General features: G+C 41.4%; 1 protein-coding gene across 3 annotated transcripts in view; it reads left to right on the forward strand.

Moving 5' to 3' along the window:
- The first annotated feature begins 371 nt into the window (after positions 1-371).
- Positions 372-17,433, forward strand: part of Rhbdd1 (rhomboid domain containing 1) — a 128,910-nt gene continuing 111,848 nt past the window's right edge. The window contains exon 1 of one of the 3 annotated variants that reach the window (XM_011238714.3): positions 372-563. The gene's annotated coding sequence lies outside the window, so the exon portion shown is untranslated. Of the gene's footprint in view, positions 592-17,433 lie in introns of all 3 variants that reach the window. The other 2 variants (XM_006496574.4, NM_029777.3) reach the window with 2 other exon arrangements.

Here is a 17,433-nt window from a genome sequence, read left to right on the forward strand (position 1 = left end):
TAGAAGGAGAAAATTGCATCAAACGACCTAAGTCACAAAAACCTTTTCTCACGAGCCCTTAAAGCAGTAAACAGGCTAAGCAGTGTGGCCTCGTGTTTGTGCTTGGGGAATGAAATGTACACCGTGGCCCTGTTTCGCCGGCCTACTTTCTGGGATAAGCAGCTCTCCTGAGGCCCATTGGGAACAGCTACTGTCTCCACCGTCCACTTGGTAGACTACACTGCACCGGGAAGAAACTTTGGCCTTGAGGGAGCTGGCCATAGGCGACTCATGCGCTGTGCGCGTGGTAAGTGATTATTAGTTAGTTATGGCTGTAAAAGCACACCGACACCCTTGTTGCTAAGGGTTGAATAGGATGAGCGCTACGCATTAGCTAGAGGAAGCCGAAAAGGCAGTACGAAGCACGGAGCATGCGCAGACTGCCGCTCCTTTCCCTAGGCCGCCGGAAGTGGAGCCTGCGGAATCGGCGTCCGTGCCGGAAGTTGAGTCTCCGGATTCGGCGTCCAGACGTAGTGACGCACGAGCGCGGGAGTACGTGAGGACGCAAGCGGGTCTTAGAGAGAGTGAGTTTCCGCGTCTCTTCAGCTGAGTGTATGGCATCGCTTTTGTGCGGCGTGTGTTGCGGCTTCCCGGGACCACGGATGGCGGGGCCGGGGCTGAGATCCGGGCCGCTGCGGGCCGGGCGGAAGCGCTGCTATGGGGCCAGCCAGGGTCCGCTGGGCGGAAGTGCTGCTTAGGGACCGGGCGGAGGAGCCGGCCCGCCGGGTCCGGGTCTTCTTCTCCCCTCCGGCCGGCCGGGATGGGGTCGCAGGGGCAGTCGCACCGGTACCGCTTCCCTGGCTCATGGAGATCTAGGCTGCCCGGATAGGCTTTTGCGAGGTTCCTCCGACTTCAGGAAGTTTGAGGCGAAGTTGCATCAGCTTGCACAGAGCTTGCAGTGGCAGGTGGTTGGGGGGGCGGCCACTTCTGTCTCAAACACACAGACCCATCCTAACCTCTGTAAGGCTGTCTGTACCACAGAATAGAGGACAGACATACACCCGAGGGACTTCACCTCTTCTCTTTTCACACATGCCTTTCCGTTTTTCCAAAACAGGCATTATTTAAAACAACAACAACAACAATAACAACTGTAATATCTAATTATTGCACGGTTAAGATTCAGTTGTCAGACTCATTTATAAAAGTCCCTTTCAGTAGCTTCATGACACCAGGTTTTCTTTGGGGGGGGGGGCATGGTGCCAGGTTTTTTGTTTTTTTTTTTTTTTCCCCCTCTACTTTTCATCCCAACGTCCTAACCTCATTTACCTTCTTCCTGCTTCTATTACTGATTCTGCTTCGGATCTTCTAGTGTTCTGGTACATTCCAGGAGAGCAAGTGCTCCTGCCTTGGTCCTGGGTTTGCTCTCCATCAACAGCATCTTCTGAGGGAATTGTTGGCAGTACAGATTTTAGTGTCATACCCCTTTGAGCAAGCCTTTCGGTCCATTCTAGCACTTCCGGGTACTGAGTTCGACGAATAACAGCGTAAAAAGTACTCACTCGTTATGGAATTTTATACATAATGAGGTTAGAGTAAGGTGAGGTATTTTCTAGATCTGGAATCTTGACCGAATCATTTAACTGTGACTTCATAGTACTAAGTGTTGACATGTGAAAACAAGTGGGTAGCAATAACCCATACAAAACACTCCAAGAGAAGTTACTAGACCTGCATGAAGAAAGCGCACAGGTCGTGGAGGAAGGACGAGGTGTAGGGTTAGAGAGCAGTTGGAGTGCATGATTTTATGACTGCTGCAAAGACTTTTATCCCAACTACTTATGAATAGTAAAAATTTAGATACAGGATAGTTATGGATGTCTCACACCTGTAACAGCAATGCTCAGGAGGCTGAGGCAAGAGATATCCTAAGTTTGGAGTCCAGTCAGAGCTACATCATGAGACCCTATGCAAACAGCCACATCAAGCGAGAAAGTTACAGCAGTCCGTTATGCCACTAATTTTATTTACATTGTGGTATTTTAGAAAATGAACTATTAGAAATTGTGCCAAGGTGGTTTAAAGGTCTTTGCCCTTCTTGTTTCTTCAACTTAGTTATACCTAAGTTTGTCCTGTAGTTTGGTAAAGGCCAGACCAGAGTTACAAAGAAGCATACAGTGGTGGCTAGCACCCCGCCACCAAAAGCTGTTTCTGTCCTTAGCTTTTGTCCCTATATATGGTATGGCTCCATCTTAGCAAAGAAGGGCTCATGTCCATTGGGGACGGTCACAGTTAAGTGGACAGGCTCCCAACGGGATGATTTTTATTTTATTTCTCCAAATTACTACATGGAACATTTTCTAAGAACTATTCCTTTCTCCAACGGTTCACCTAGAGGAAGAAATAATCATTTGGGGTCTGAAGCTACTGTTCTTGAGTCTAGGCTCATTACAGTGTTAAAAAGGGTCAGTGACTAGTGGTGGCCTGTGTAACACATAGCTTTGACTAAAGAGCACTGGTGCCAAGGCCATGCTGAGACTCCAGAATATTATGGGCAATAAATTGTCATGTAAATATATCACTTGTGATACCTGTTTCTATCCATAATAGTTAACCTTACCACCAAAGTGATACTGTCCCATCATGAAGCGATTGTTTTTCAGAGACTCCTAATGTTTTATTATTTTCTGTGTAAGATAGATAGATAGCTGTGGTTCTGGGTCAGGCAAGCCCTGCTTGAATTCCTCCCTCTGTGTATTGATTATGCCCCATAGACAGATTAGCTTCCTTCCAGTTTTAATTTCTCCTGTAAAGTAGAAGCTACCTAAGTTAAATGAGATGCTGTGTTAACTGTTACTACTACATTATATGTTAGGTAATGTCTCTTTTTGAAAGGGGAAGATATAATGTTTAACATTTAATTCTGACTGCCCTGTTAATTTCCATCTTTTGTTGTTGTTGTTTTTTGTTTTGTTTTTTTTCTTTTTTTGGTTCTTTTTCGAGACAGGGTTTCTCTGAGTAGCCTTGGCTGTCCCTGCCTCTCAAGTGCTGGGATTAAAGGCATGCTCCCCCACGCCCGGCTAATTTCCATCTTTTATGTACTAGGTTGTTTTATGACGTGTTCACTGCTTTTTAAGCGATGGAGATGCTGAACCAAAGCTTTCCTAATCTGTGAGGAAAAAGCAAACACTGGAGAAAATTACAGCTCAGCGTGCCAGAAGAACACTAGTTCTCTCATAATCAGTGATTTCTAGACGTTGTTTTTATAGTTTCCAAATTAGAGATAATTAACTTCAAACTATCTTTGATTGTCCTATGGCCAATTTCATTTGATACAGTCAGCTGTGTCATGTGATGCTGTTATGTTATAGAAGATACTTCTGTAAATAAATGCATAAAAATGTTATTAACCCTGAAGTAATTTTTTCAATACATATGCTTTACAATAGAACACAAGTGTGTTCAACTTTTTAAAAATGTCAAAGTTCTTACTTTTTTTTTCATGCTTCTACATTTAACTGTGAGTGTATGAATGGCATATGCATAAAGGCATTCATAGCAGACCATACTTTTGTTTACTTTGTAGTATATTATATGAGGGTAGGGAACCAAACATTAAAAGTTATATACTTATGTACATATACATTAAATTTATTGTGAAAAACCATTAACTGCTGTTCTTTAATGTTGCCATTATTGCATCCAAGCAGTGATTCTCAGGGTTTTGTTTGTTTCTTTGTTGACTTATTTTGTTTTAACTTGGAGCTTGTTAAGCAGAAATTTACCCAGAAGGTTCAAGAGCTGGGAGGCTTTAAGATCAGTGACATTGGAGTACACAGGTTCCTGGTCCAGAATGTGTCCAGAGAAGTGGGGTTCTGAGGACCTGTGTATGATTAACTGTCAGAGGCAGAGCTCGGAGCATGAGCTGTACCTAAAACTGTGATGGTAGGAGTCTAGATACTGGGGATCCCCTGCCCTGCAGAGTTGCTGGCTTTGTCTCTGGGCTAAGCATATGTCTGGGTTCTCATACAGAGTCCTGGGTGATGATTAAAAACCAAACATAAGGCTCCCAAACACATACAGTCTTCAGTTTGTCCCATATTTTATAGAAACGGGATTCTGTGCAGAAAAACAACAACGAACCCTACAGCTTGTTAACAATCCCTGACACTGTGGCAGCTGTACCACTGTTAAAGCTATTTAGGATTTCAACTTTTGTTCAGTCTCTTAAGTGACTGAGGAAGAGGAACAAAGTCTACAAAAGAAGGATACTTATGTATACAACCCACAGTGATTTTTGTTGGATGATAGCATCTGGTTTTCATTCATATGGTGAAGTAGATTTGTGTGTGTGTGTGGGGGGGTTAAAGTTAATTTAATAATGATCCTCAGAAAAATAATTTCAAATCTAACCATTTGTTAGCTTGTTATTATTAGTGGTGGTAGTAGTAATACTGTCATTTTCACACATTGAGAGGGTTTTCCTGGGGACAGCTGGAGAGTGGGGGAGGGGAGTTACTTTCAATCACGCAGCTGCTGCTTGCAGCATCATGGTGATGATATTTCAAAGCTGGTGGGTAATTCTGGCTGTATTCAGAAAAGCAAATGTGTCATATTTCTGGGATGCAATAGATAGTGTGCAAGCGCCCTTTGGGATCCAGATGATAGCCAACTGACAGTGTGCATTCAGGCTTGCATGTCGGTGTTATTTACCATCTAGTTTCTTGGACGTTGTTACATGCACATCATAATTACAAAGCAATAAAGTCCGGTTCCACTGGGAGACGTCTCATTACGTTATGGACAGGAAGGGAAAATGAAAACGGAATTTCAGTGGTGTACTACACGCTTTCACGTGCTATGCGCTTTTATCCATTCTCCTCCGCGGCCTTAGGAAGTAAGTGTGAGTTTCTTTGTCTAGTGGATAAAGAGGAGTTCAGCAAGACGGAGGATGTGGTCTGTCCCAGGCAACATGCCATGCTTGACCCCTCCCGACTAACTTCAGGGATCCTGCACCCTCAGCTGTTCCTCATGGTGCTAAGTGGCATACTTTTCATCCAGAGTCACAGTATTAGGATAGCAATGAGTGAAAGTTCTATACGTATTATAGTGACCTCAGTCTTAAAAGTAATATGTACTGTACATGTGTTTTGGAGCTATGCATAATCCTGTTTGGTCCCTCCTCTTCCCGCCCTCCACACCCCGCCCCCCAACAAAGTATTTTGGGCAACACTCAAACTTTGACACCTTTCATATTGCTGGTAACAGCGATTTTGTACTTTGGGGTGTTGTAATGAATGAATTGTTCCAAATTTAAGTAACTATAGAAAGGCTATATACTGGTCATATAGTCTCTTTTCCACAACTTTTCTTCTTCCCTTCAAGGTATGCTAATTTTATACTAGTAAGAGGCCTGTTAGGCTTCTCAATTTCCATCCTTTACTTTTTGTGAGATGCTGCTGCTGTTTTGAGGGGTGGGGTGGGGGAATCATTTCACCTTCTCCCTCATTGCCTAAGGACAATGCTTATCCTAGTGTCTGGTTGCCATAGAAACCTTAAAGCTTGTTTTGCTCTTTCCTGTGCATGCATGCATGGTTCTGTGCAGTTTTGAAGCAGTTCCTCATGTGCCCATGCTGCTGTTGATTGCTTTGCCTTTGGAGGTTGTAGCTTTCTGCAAGGACTAGCCAGTTAAACAGTATAGATTGATACAGTCATGTTCTTCATGAAGTTTCAGACACATACCTTGACTGCCCCACGATTAGAGAAGTGTTTTCCTTAATGCATTGGGTAAAAGGAGACTTAAATAGGTGAATCTCTAGAAAGTGCCAGACCCTCCCTTTGTTCCGTTTTTTTCTTGGCTTTTTTTTTTTTAGTGGATGAGTGCAATGCTTGCCATGAAGTTCTAGGTAGACCTTTGTATCCAGTGACACTTCATTGATGTGTGTATTCTAGACTTATTTTCCATGAAGAACAGAGACACAGAGATGCAGTAGAAAACCATTTGTGTAATTACTAATACACATTCTTTTAAAAACATTACCGTGGTATAAACAGACACATAAATAAAGACACAAGTGGGACCCTTTGTTTTTTCCTTTTAAGATACACTTGTCATTTCAGTACTCAATGAGCGTGAACATTTCAGAGAACTTCCGGCAAAAGTTGCTCTTGCTTGCATCCTTGTCTTATGCTCCCCTGTCTCTAAGCACACCATGCCTGCAATACAACCTATTGCACCTCCATATTCTGGTTCTCTTATGGGCTAGAGCTTTTTCAGTCTAAAGGAGATAGTGATGCTGGAAATAAACCTGCTTGTGAGCACCTTTGTAAATGTATGGTGTTATGGGTTGACATCTTTGCAAACAGAAGCAAAACTATCTAATATATATGATCCACTTAATTTAGTTAAAGACAAGAAGCTTACTGGGACCCATGCAGATGAGCACACATACAATAGAAAATCCAAATGGCCATGCCTCAGTAACAGTCATTGAGAAGGGAAGCTCTCTGGGTTTCTGTAGTCTTGGCCACCTTGATGAGCTCCTTCAAGTGACAGTTTTATCAATCCCGATTTCATTAGTTCTAGGCTCGCTATTCAGGTCTGAGTTCCAGGGCAGAGTTGTTACTCCAAGTTCGCTGTCCTTTGACTGAAAGCCCATCTTTTCCCTGGAGGTCACACTAAATGGGGTGGGCCACAGATTCTTGTTAGAGAAAGAATGGGGGTATTTATGCTAGATAGGCAAAAATCTCCAACCTGTCCCAATCACAGGTAATTTACAGATGTCCTGTGTTCTTTGCAGGAGCAGACCCCGTCTTTGAAGTTTGACTGCTTTTCCCACTTGACTTAATTTTTGTGCAGAGCTGATTCAGTTCCATAAATAATTCAGCATTCGTTCATGCACAGATGAAATGAGGGGTGGCAGTGGTGGGCAGCACTTTCCTACTGACTTGGGATAGACAAAGAGATCTGGTTAGAGCAAAGAGGAGAGTAGAAGTCCTTAACTCCTCTAGAAGGGCGTGATCACGGTATGCTTGCATTTTGTCCCCATGGCACCCTGGTTTAAAACCTGCTGTCAGTAGGGGAACTTAATGAGTTCTCATTACACTAAAACTTGTGCTCTGTGGGAGGCAGAACTGGCTTATGATTGATCCCGAAAGTCATGCGTGTTGACAGGACAGAAGTGGGGTTGGCGCGAACTCACCTAGAGTTGTGGAACAACACTAAGGATTATATGCAAAATCTAGTAGCTTCAATTTTTCAGTCACTTTTCATGTGTAAATATAGTCTGATCACTGGTGTTGAGCCAATAGCCAATAGCACTTTTTAAAGGAAGGGGAAATTTTGTTAGCTGACATCATGAAAAAAAATTTTTTTAATCTCTATAAAGGAAGGGTCATTAAATTCTCACAGTACTGGCTAGCCTTAACAAAGAGTGGCTTGCGATTTTATTATACAGTTTATTTTAATTAAAAAGTAATTTATGGGACTGGTGAGATGGCCCAATGGGTAATGATGTTCGCCATGAAAGTCTGAGGTCAGTCCTGGGGGCCCATGTCCAGGTGGAGAGAAAACCCAGCTGCATAAAGTCGTCCTTTAATGTCTATATGAATACTGTGCTGTGTGCTCTTCCTCCCCAACACCTTTATGCACACGCACAATAATAGAAAATGATAATTCTGCTTCCACTTTCGTGTACTATACTGTTTAAAAGGCATGTGTATAATTGAGTCTCGTGAAACAGTTTAAAAATGTGGGATAGGATTCTTAGAAAACCTTAGTCACCACCATCTTATAAAAATACTCAGAAGTATTTCCAATGTTTTTCTTACGGTCTCCCAATTTATTTGTTTATGCGCATAAACCACCATCACTTCTCAAATGATGGTTGTGTGCTGTGTGATTGATCTCTCACTTGGTCCTTCCAAACTCAAATGAGCCTGTTATCCTGGTACAGGGGAAAGCCTGACAGTTTTCCCAAGGCCAGTTGGTCAGTGTGCTGTGGAATTCCTGCTGAGGACCATGCCCTTAACTGTACTGCCCTGTACAGGTGTGCATTGATATTGCCAACATTAGATACAATTTTGTCAGAGAGGATTGGTCCATTCCTCTTCCCCTAAGCTTGTCTGTTAACACCCCCATCCCCTGACAACTTTTATGTTCTGAAACGGTTAAGAATCCTTGTGTTATCCATCATCTTGTGCTTCTGTTTACTGCGCCTGGGCCAGCCGCTCTCTAGTGCAGCAATGAGTCCCTGTGAAGCCTTTTGTCCTTCCTGTCTCCCAGCAGCCTGACAGCCTTTCATGTGGAATTCAGCAAGATTGCTTTTCAGCAACCAAACTGAAATGTTGCTTTGTAGGTGAAAAAAAAAATAATTAAGTGCTTTTAAAGATGTATTTGATTAACAGGAAGCTGATCTGTGTAAATTAATTATAACAGTAATGATGTCATAGCCCTGTCTTTTGTTATTAACCAGGTAATTGGCCAGGAGTTTAGAAGCTTATTGTAACTGACAGCTAGCAGTTTGACCTTGTGTACTGTCTGAAAGTGAAACATGCTCAAGGAATGTAAATTGAGTTTGCTCATTGGGCTTCGGGTGTTGTCAGAGTGTCTGATCTTGGGCTCTTAGTTTCCTTCTTTCATTACTTCTTTGTTGAAACTGCTGGCCTGGCATGTAGTCCCAAACTGGATGTTATACATCTCCCACTAAAGGCATCTGACCAAACACAAATGTCTGTGTCCTTGAAGAATTGTAATCAGATATGAGACCTTGGCAATTTGATATGTGTGTGTGTGTGTGTGTGTGTGTGTGTGTGTGTGTGTGTATGTGTGTGTGTATCCCAGTAAGCAAATATTAAAATTAAAGGAATCTGGGTTTTTTAAGTCTGTGTGAAGGAAGGTAAGACAACTTTTGATGGATGGACATAGGGGCACACTTGATAGATGTTTTTCTATATTGAAATTTGATCAAGTAAGTCAAGAGTACTGCAGAGTAGTTGGGTAATGGGAACTTCATCCCTTGGTGAGTTTTGTTAAAGATAGGACTGTAAGACACATAGACCAGAAGTGGCCAACTAACAGCTGTTCCCAAGGCTTAGCCACCCTACTCTCCTCCATGCTATCTGTACTGTCAGCCCTACTAGAATACGGCATTCCCATTCCTAGAAATCATGACGCTATAAAGAGCTTGGAGACAGGTAATGTCAGGAGAACAAAATGGCAACCTTATGTAATGGTAGCATGGTTTACATGCACTAAATGTGAGTAATGTGGGTATATTGCAGAAAACATGGCATTGAGAGGTTTGTATATTAATGGCACATAGCTCAAAAGCATGTGTATTAGATGACATGAGACACAAGCTTGTGACAAAGGACAGCACTAAACTCTGCCGAGGCTATCAACAGAAGAAAGATACCTACTTCTCTGGCTCTGCTGAGATTTTTCAGAAGGAGCAGAAAGGCTGAGCGGTGCTGTGTACTAATACAAAGATGGCTCCTTGTGTGGGAACTAAGCCAGAGACCCTTGAGAGGTGAAATTTCCAACTTTTCTGCAAACTAGACCATGGTCTCATTTTAAAGAAATGATTTTATTTTTAGCTAAATTCTGGCATGTCCACAAAATGAGTACTGGTTGATCTACTTCATCATGGTTACAGGGTTGAACAGACTAGTCATACTTTTGGAGAGAGCACATAACTGAGGATTAACTAGTGATGTGTATGTGTGTAAGGTTGGCCAGTGGTCTCACTTGGTTTTGATTTGTATTTTTAGAATAACCAGATATCAGAGTAGAAATGTATTTCTTTTTCACTCATTTAAAACAACAGATACCAGACTTGGGTTTTCAGTCTGAGCTGCAAAGCAGCTTGATGTTTCAGCTCAAGAAATCGATCAATCTAGAAGTTGATGGTTTTGGAGTATCCAGAGCCACAAAGATGAGGGCTAACCTGACCTGGGCAGATGCAGGCCAGTTAGCATGAACAGCGTGTATGTACTGTGGCCTGTGTGGCAGTCATTCCAATTCATTACTTTTCAAAATCCATGTTGCCTGGTGTGTTAGTTACTTATCTCATTCCTTGGCAAAATCCTGGAGAAGAACAGCTGAAGGAAGGAAGGAAGGAAGGAAGGAAGGAAGGAAGGAAGGAAGGAAGGAAGGAAGGAAGGAAGGAAGGAAGGAAGGGTGTCTTTTGGTTCATGCTTCCTGGGCGCATCATAGCAGAGACGGCATAGTAACAGGAGCTTGAGGCAGCTGGTCACGTTGCAGCTGCTGTCAGGAAGCAGGCAGCTGAGCGCTGTGGTTCAGCTCTCGTATATATTTTTTTCAGTCAGGGAGCCCAGACTAAACCTCTGAATTGTAAGCCAGCCCCAGTTAAATGATTTGTTTATAAGAGTTGCCATGGTCATGGTGTCTCTTCACAGCAATAGAAACCCTAAGATAGTGCCTATTCACTTGTAGAGTGTCATTTTTGAATCGTTCTTTTTCCTGTTTAATATTTTTCTGGCTCATATACTGTTTGGTTGCCCCTGCTATTGGTAAGTTCGGAGCATTTCCTGACTCTTCAGTTCCTTTCTGGGTTGCTATGCTCTCACTGAAGCCAACTCAGTTCACGCAGAGCTTTTACTCTCAACTACTAGTCCTCACCAGAATAGAAACATTTGGGTTTTGATGAGCGAGTAGGGGTTTTGTTTGCCTGTAGCTCCCTCTTCAGTGGTGAGGTCAGGGCAGAGGTTGGAGTCCTGTTGGCATCTGACCTTTCTGTTCTGCCATCTTCCTGACCAGGTGCCACTGGCCTTACATATTACACTGCCTCAGTGTTAAAACTGATTCTTAGGCTTTGTGAAGGCCACAGGACAGAACCCCGTTGTTGACAGGTCTCCACCCCTGATTGGCTTTATTGTCTCACATTCTAGGATCAGAATAGGGGACCACCTAGCTTGAAACATTGTTTCATATTTAAGTCTTCTTGGAGCTCCCAACTCCCTCTTGCTTCAATAATTCTTATTTACACAGAGAAGGCTACTTGCATGTCGGTGAGCCCCAGAAATCCTCCTGACTCGAGAAAAAGCCATCTGATAGTATTTGGAGTTAGGTCTTGTGGGAAGTGACCAGACCATGTGGTAGGAGGCATGAATTGGAGCCATGCCTTTTAAAAAGCCCAGGAAATCCCTCTGGTCTGTTCCCTACCATCTGTAATTGGCTCTCACCAGTGACGTCATTCTACTGCTTATGGTGACATCACTCTACTGCTCCAGTCTCTGCTTTCTGGTCAAAACTTTGAGGAGTGAATTTTCTTTTGCCCAGTGAATGGTACCTGCTTATAGTCCGTTGAAACTAAGGGATACCCAAAAGCAGTATCTAACATAGGGCCCCTTGCTTCCTCCCTCCCTCCCTTCCTTCTACCTTTTCTTTCTTTTGGTAAGATTTTTTTAATGAAAGGAAACCTTTTAAAATCATTGACATCATCTCACTTTTAATTACAGTCCTCATTAAGTTCTAATTAAACTTCATGGTATATTATGAATAAATGTTAATCTAAAATTAAGCAAAAATTGGTTCCTTTCAGTCCTGTTAAGAAATTGCTTGAGGTTTTATCTTTGAAGAAGCATTCATCTGAAAGAGAATTAGGTGTAACACTTTTTAAAAAGTGTTTCTCATCTGTGGCTTAGGTTGGAAGACCCCAGTTGTGCAGTAGAACATTGAACCCTTTCCTGGCCTGCTCCCCAGGCACAGCTTCAACAGTTTTTATTTGTGTAATTAGTAGGTATCTGAGGCCTTTGTTACCTGCTGTGCAAGTGCAGATTGGGGAACTTGGCTTTCATGTGTGATGTGCAGGGGGACCGCTGGGGCGTCTCGAAAGCATCAGCAGTAGCAAGTCAGTATTGCTGTTGTGAGAAACAAAAGCTGAAGGGTCTACCTGAGAGCTGGGCTGTGATCCTAATAGTCCAGTTTATGTGTATTGTCCCTCAGACCTTTCTTATCTATATAGGGAATATAGAACTTCTTTTTCAGTTTCACACCAGGACTGCTGAAAGGGTATTCAACTGGAGCAGATTCCTGTGTTTGGAATTGGGTACATAGTGTATCATGTTTTTATCATTTGGGTGGTAAGAGAGCCCATGTGACTGTCCATTGTGGAAACAACAGACCACATGTGACCGCCCACTAGATGGCTTTGTGTCTTAAGCACCTTGGACAGAGAAGTGGAGGCCAGACATCCTTAAGGGTGATAGGCAGAAGCACCACAAACCTATCTGTGGACAACTGCAAAACAGCTTTAGAGAGGGCTCCAAAACAGGCAGTTTTCAGGATGAGTGCCGTAGGCCTGATGGTATATGAAACAAAGATGGTAAGAACTAAGTGAAATGAAACAAGTTACACATAACCACTTTTAAACTAGATGTGTACCTATCAGATGCTGTTGAAAAGATGTTATAGAATACAGTAAGACTAGTTCCTGGTCTGAGCCTAGGTGGGTCAGTGATGATGATAAATTTGCTGTGTCATCAGCGGTCAGTGACGATGATAACGATGCTGTGTCATCAGCAGGCACCTAGAGTTCTTAAGCTTCGGGCGTTGTTACTTATCACTTCTGGAAGGGAGGCCTTATTATTAGTGCCTGGCTCAAAGGTGAGGGGTTCAAGCATAGATTAAGAATTTATTCAGGAGTCAGATGTGGTGATCCCTGCACTTGGAGGTAGAGGCAGGTGAATCTCTGATGTTTGAGGCCAGCCTGGTCTCCAAAGAAAGTTTCAGCGCAGCCAGGGCTATCTAGAGAAAAATCTTGCCCTATAAACAACATCATCATCATCAACAACGACAACAATAAAATTTTAAAAAATGAAATAAAAAGAATGTACTCAAGAGCTTACAGTATCAGCATTAAGTCGTGATTTAAGGCTGGCCTTTTGGCTGCAAACTCCATCCTGCAAACCATGCACACTTCATGATTTTCACAAGGTCAGAAAGGTATTTGATGAATTGTTGGGGAAGGTGGTGGATGGACTTGTGTTTTAAGCAAATTGAATCAGACGTTTTGTAAATAGATTAGGGCGAGTGTAGTGTGCTGAAGACCTGACCTTTGTGGGTTGTGTCACCACATTAATACGTGGCTATTAATGGTTGGTCACTTGTCTGGATATTCTTATGTCCACTTAATGCTCTAAAGTCCCCACTCCTCAAAGTTACTATGTTTTACCTGTATAAGCCTTCCATGTGATTGGCATTAAGGCAAACCATTTCTCTCTTTTTATTTTTGAAACTTTATTGTAAAAGAACAAAATCCCTGCTGCAAAAAAAAAAAAAAAAAAAAAAAAAAAAAAAAAAAAAAAAAAAAAAAAAGGCAAGCTATTATAAAAGACAGTTGGGCTTCATCCCATTAATGGGCGAGGATTTTTTTTGTGTGTGTGTGTGAAGATTATGAATGGGCAAAAAGAAAGAAAGAGGAGCCTGTGTGCTAAGAACTAAGTTTTCTCACTTAAAAGCAGAAGACACAGTTGGTGGCATCAGGCAGTTTCCAAGTTGGCATCCCAGGCTGAGTGGCTGTAATAACGAACTCTCTGCATTTGTAGGAAAGGTCTCCTCGAACTTTAAAAGAAGACAGGGTTCTTAATTTCTACGTTCTCTGGAGCAGAATCCAAGTTGTAGGCATTCCCATGTATAGATACCAGAATGTAATTATTGAGAGTATCATGATATTCATGAAGGCCACACTCCCATTACCTTCTTAGTATAATTTGATTCCAGTCTTCATGTTTTATTCATGAGGTCCATTTTTATTCATTTCATTGTCTCCATCTCCTTTTATTCCTCCCTTTAATGGGAAGTAAGAAAACAGAGCTCCATTCTGATTCCCCTTGGTTGTATCATTAGTACAGTTCATGAAGCCACTTAACAGATTTTAGAAGGCTAGAAGAAATTGCTGTTTGTGTGCAGCTTGTCACCAGATGATCATGGAGTCTGATGAAGATTCTACACTGCCTCCCCTAGGACTCCCTATTTACCAGTCACCTTAGGTAGATGATGCTTTCTGGTAAATTGAACAGGGTGTAATGATGTGAAGCCATGCCATCTGCTATTATATTTAATAATTAAGTGTTAAGTTTGGAAGGCATAATTTCTATGTCATTTTATAAAACTTTTAGCAGAGTTTTTTTGAAATGTATTTATTTATTTGAAAGTAGACCTGATTTGTTTATAAGTATTCAGTTAGGAAAATTCTTGTTTTTTACTAATTGTTAATGCATCATATACTTTTCTTTAATTTTCAGGAATATCTTGAGTATCTGCTTTATAGTTGGGATCTTCTAGGACCTAAGGAAACTACTACCATTTCAAAAATGAAATCATACCAAGAAATTTTAGTATCAGAATAAAATATCACACTGGGTGGGAACATCTTCCTTCATTGACACTCCAGTGGCAAGTAGAGAAAATAGTCTTTTAAGTTTGTTCTTCAAAAACCAAGAATGATATGGTTTCTAAGAATGTATCTAGCCAGCTTATCCTGTCTCAGAAAAAGTAGGCTCATTGAGCAGAGCAAGGAGCAAGGTACACTGGTATCTGGCCATTCTCTTGGTCTTTTGACTTCATTTACTGTGCTCTTTGTTATGGCTCACTTTGTTGCCTGGCTCTTGCAATTAAGAAAGAAGAAATGTTTTTATGTTCAATATGAATATTTGCTCTTTCCATAGCATTCTGCACAGTTTGCAGTAATTAGAAACGCCAGCCCTCTGTGTGTTCTTGAAAGGATTTTGTGGTGTTTACACACTGATGTGTTCACATAAACCATGCCATGCTATTGAAGGGCATTCAAGTGGCCTCTCAATGTGCTGTACCCCAAGGAATTGTGGTGCTGATGTTTGCAGTTCAGCCAAGCACTGTCTTTGTGATTTCACCTTTCTTTCTGGTGCTTTCTCCTAAACTGAGCTTGTTGGTGGTTTCTTGAAGGTAAGGGCTGAGGTAAGCACACTTGTATGCAGTGAACATGTTTAAGTTCATATTGCGTTTTCAACAATGTAAAGTTCATTTTATCAGTATCACTAGCCTTACATTATGGAGAGGGGTTTACACACCACTTCATACTCACTAGGAAAGCTAGAATAAAAAATGAATAAAAAGCAAAGATTCAAGCTGGGTGGTGGTGGCAACTCAGGAGGAAGAGGCAGGTGGATCTCTGGGTTTGAGGCCAGCCTGGTCTACAGAGTGAGTTCCAGGACAGCCAGGGCTACATAGAGAAATCCTGTCTTCAAAAACAAAAAACAAAACAAACAAAAAGAAAACAAAAACAAAAGAAGTGTATTTGTTTATTATACAGAGAAACCCTGTCTCTGAAAACAAACAAACAAAAAAGCAAAAATCCTCGAATGATGCTGAAGCCAGAGGCTTTGCATCCTACCAGAGGGCAGGAGTTTGAAGAACAATTTGTTGTTCCTCAAAAAGTTAAATAGTTAAGACAGAGTTGCTGTTCCAGTAACTCTACTCCTGGAAGTCATGCTCATACAGAGAACAGCACACTGGGATCACGTGAGCGTCATGCATCCCAGGGCCAGGCTGCAGACACTGGGAAAGTCATCTGCAGGTGAATAGGGAAACAGGATGTGGCGTGCCCATGCAGTGAACTATTACTTGACCGTATCAAGTATTGGTGTAATATCAGTGATCTTCAAAGTCTGCTGTTCTGTAATGGATGGTTTCCTTACGTGAGAAGTCCAGAGTAGGGGAAACTCTAAGGCAGAATTAGGTGGATAATTATTAAGGTCTTAGGGAAAGAATGGTAGTGGGACTACTAAATGGTTTGGGGTTTCTTTTTGGCATCAAGAAAGTTCTGGAATTAATACTGGTAGTGGCTATACAACCTATACATATACTAAAATATTCTGAGCTGTATGCTTTAAGGGTGTGATTATTATCGTATGAAGATTATGTCGCCATTTAAAAAAATTCTAAACTTAAGTATTTGAAAAATTGGATGTTTAGAAAGCTCTCAGCCTAGGCAATTGCAGGCCTTTAATAAATACTTGTGAATTATTATATTTCTCTGTGATATTTTTAAAAGAATGTGTACTCAACTATGTAAAACTGTTAAATGAAACTTAGTAATGGTAGTGATGTCATACCGTTGATCGTTCTAAACTATGTAACAATAAACAATTTCTTGGAGAGGAAGCCATATAATGGAAGATGATTTCAGTAAATTTGTTGTGCTTATAATAATATGGAGACCCCAATCTTCAGCGCAGTTTTTAATTACTCCCATTAAGACTCTATCATGTCTGTGTTTCTTGTGGAATTAATTTGTTAGTATCACATACCAAATTGGGAATAGAATTTACAGCTGGTATATATTTATTCTTGCAATTTAATGGTTTCAGTTCTTATTGAACGTTTAAATCTGAAAATTGAGATGCATACTGCCTTGGTAAGTGATAATGGTGAAATATTTTCTGCTTTGCAAGTAGAATTCAAAATCCTTGTAATTAGTTTCTTTTCCCTTTCTACTGTTTTCTTCTCCCCTTTGGGATACGCTGGTCTCTCAGGTTATGAATCCAGTTTCTTTGTTTATTCTAGCCATGTAGTTTTTCTTATTACATACCTGTTTAATTTTTAATTTCTCATTAAAAGTAAATATGGCTAATTTCCCCATCAATATTCAAGAAATCTTCCATGTCTCTGCCACAACCTTGATATAATGCTGTCTAGTGTGTACTACTACATAATTAAAGTGGTGTTTTGTTTGTCAAATAGTTTTGGCAAAGCAATTTATCAACACATTTTAAGTGAACCATAGATTTATTTCTATGAAGTTGATGACGTGTTCGAGGATAGAGTGATACACATCACATGGTTGGGAGATTATTACAGCCGTGGGAAAAAGAGAGATGAAAGGGAGGTGTCCTGATTTGCTTAACCATGCTTGCTTACTGTGCAGTGGCAGCTCATTCAGAATGCTAACCTTAACTCATTTGGGAGACTGGAAGCACAGACCATAGGTCACTGTGCTCACAATGATCACACAGTCTAGTTCTGTCTGATTGTGGTCACATTCAACAAGGCTGCCCCTGCCCTCTGCCATCAAGCTGCACCTGTAGGGACTTGTGACACTGGAGAAGCAGAGTTGACTAAGCAGAGACTGTGCTGACAGATCGAAGGTGTCAGCCCTGTCAAGTTAGGATAAAGGCTTGGGCCTTTATTCTCACTGATACTGAGCCATTGAAGGCTTATTACTAAGGATTCAACTCATGTTACTCAAGGCTACAGTATGATTTCTGAGGAGAGAGAACTTAAACATGGCTGAATTCCCCCCTTTATACCTCTCTTCCTCTGGGAATAACTCCATAGCTTATCTGAGGAAATTTTTGAAATATAGATGTTATAGGACAGAGTTCTCTTTGTCACTTAAAACACCTTGGGTGCAATCCTAGCCTTCATGGGAGAGGGACCCATAGAGTGATATT

The sequence above is a fragment of the Mus musculus genome, chromosome 1 (assembly GCF_000001635.26).
Source record: "Mus musculus strain C57BL/6J chromosome 1, GRCm38.p6 C57BL/6J".
Taxonomy (NCBI): Eukaryota; Metazoa; Chordata; class Mammalia; order Rodentia; family Muridae; genus Mus; species Mus musculus.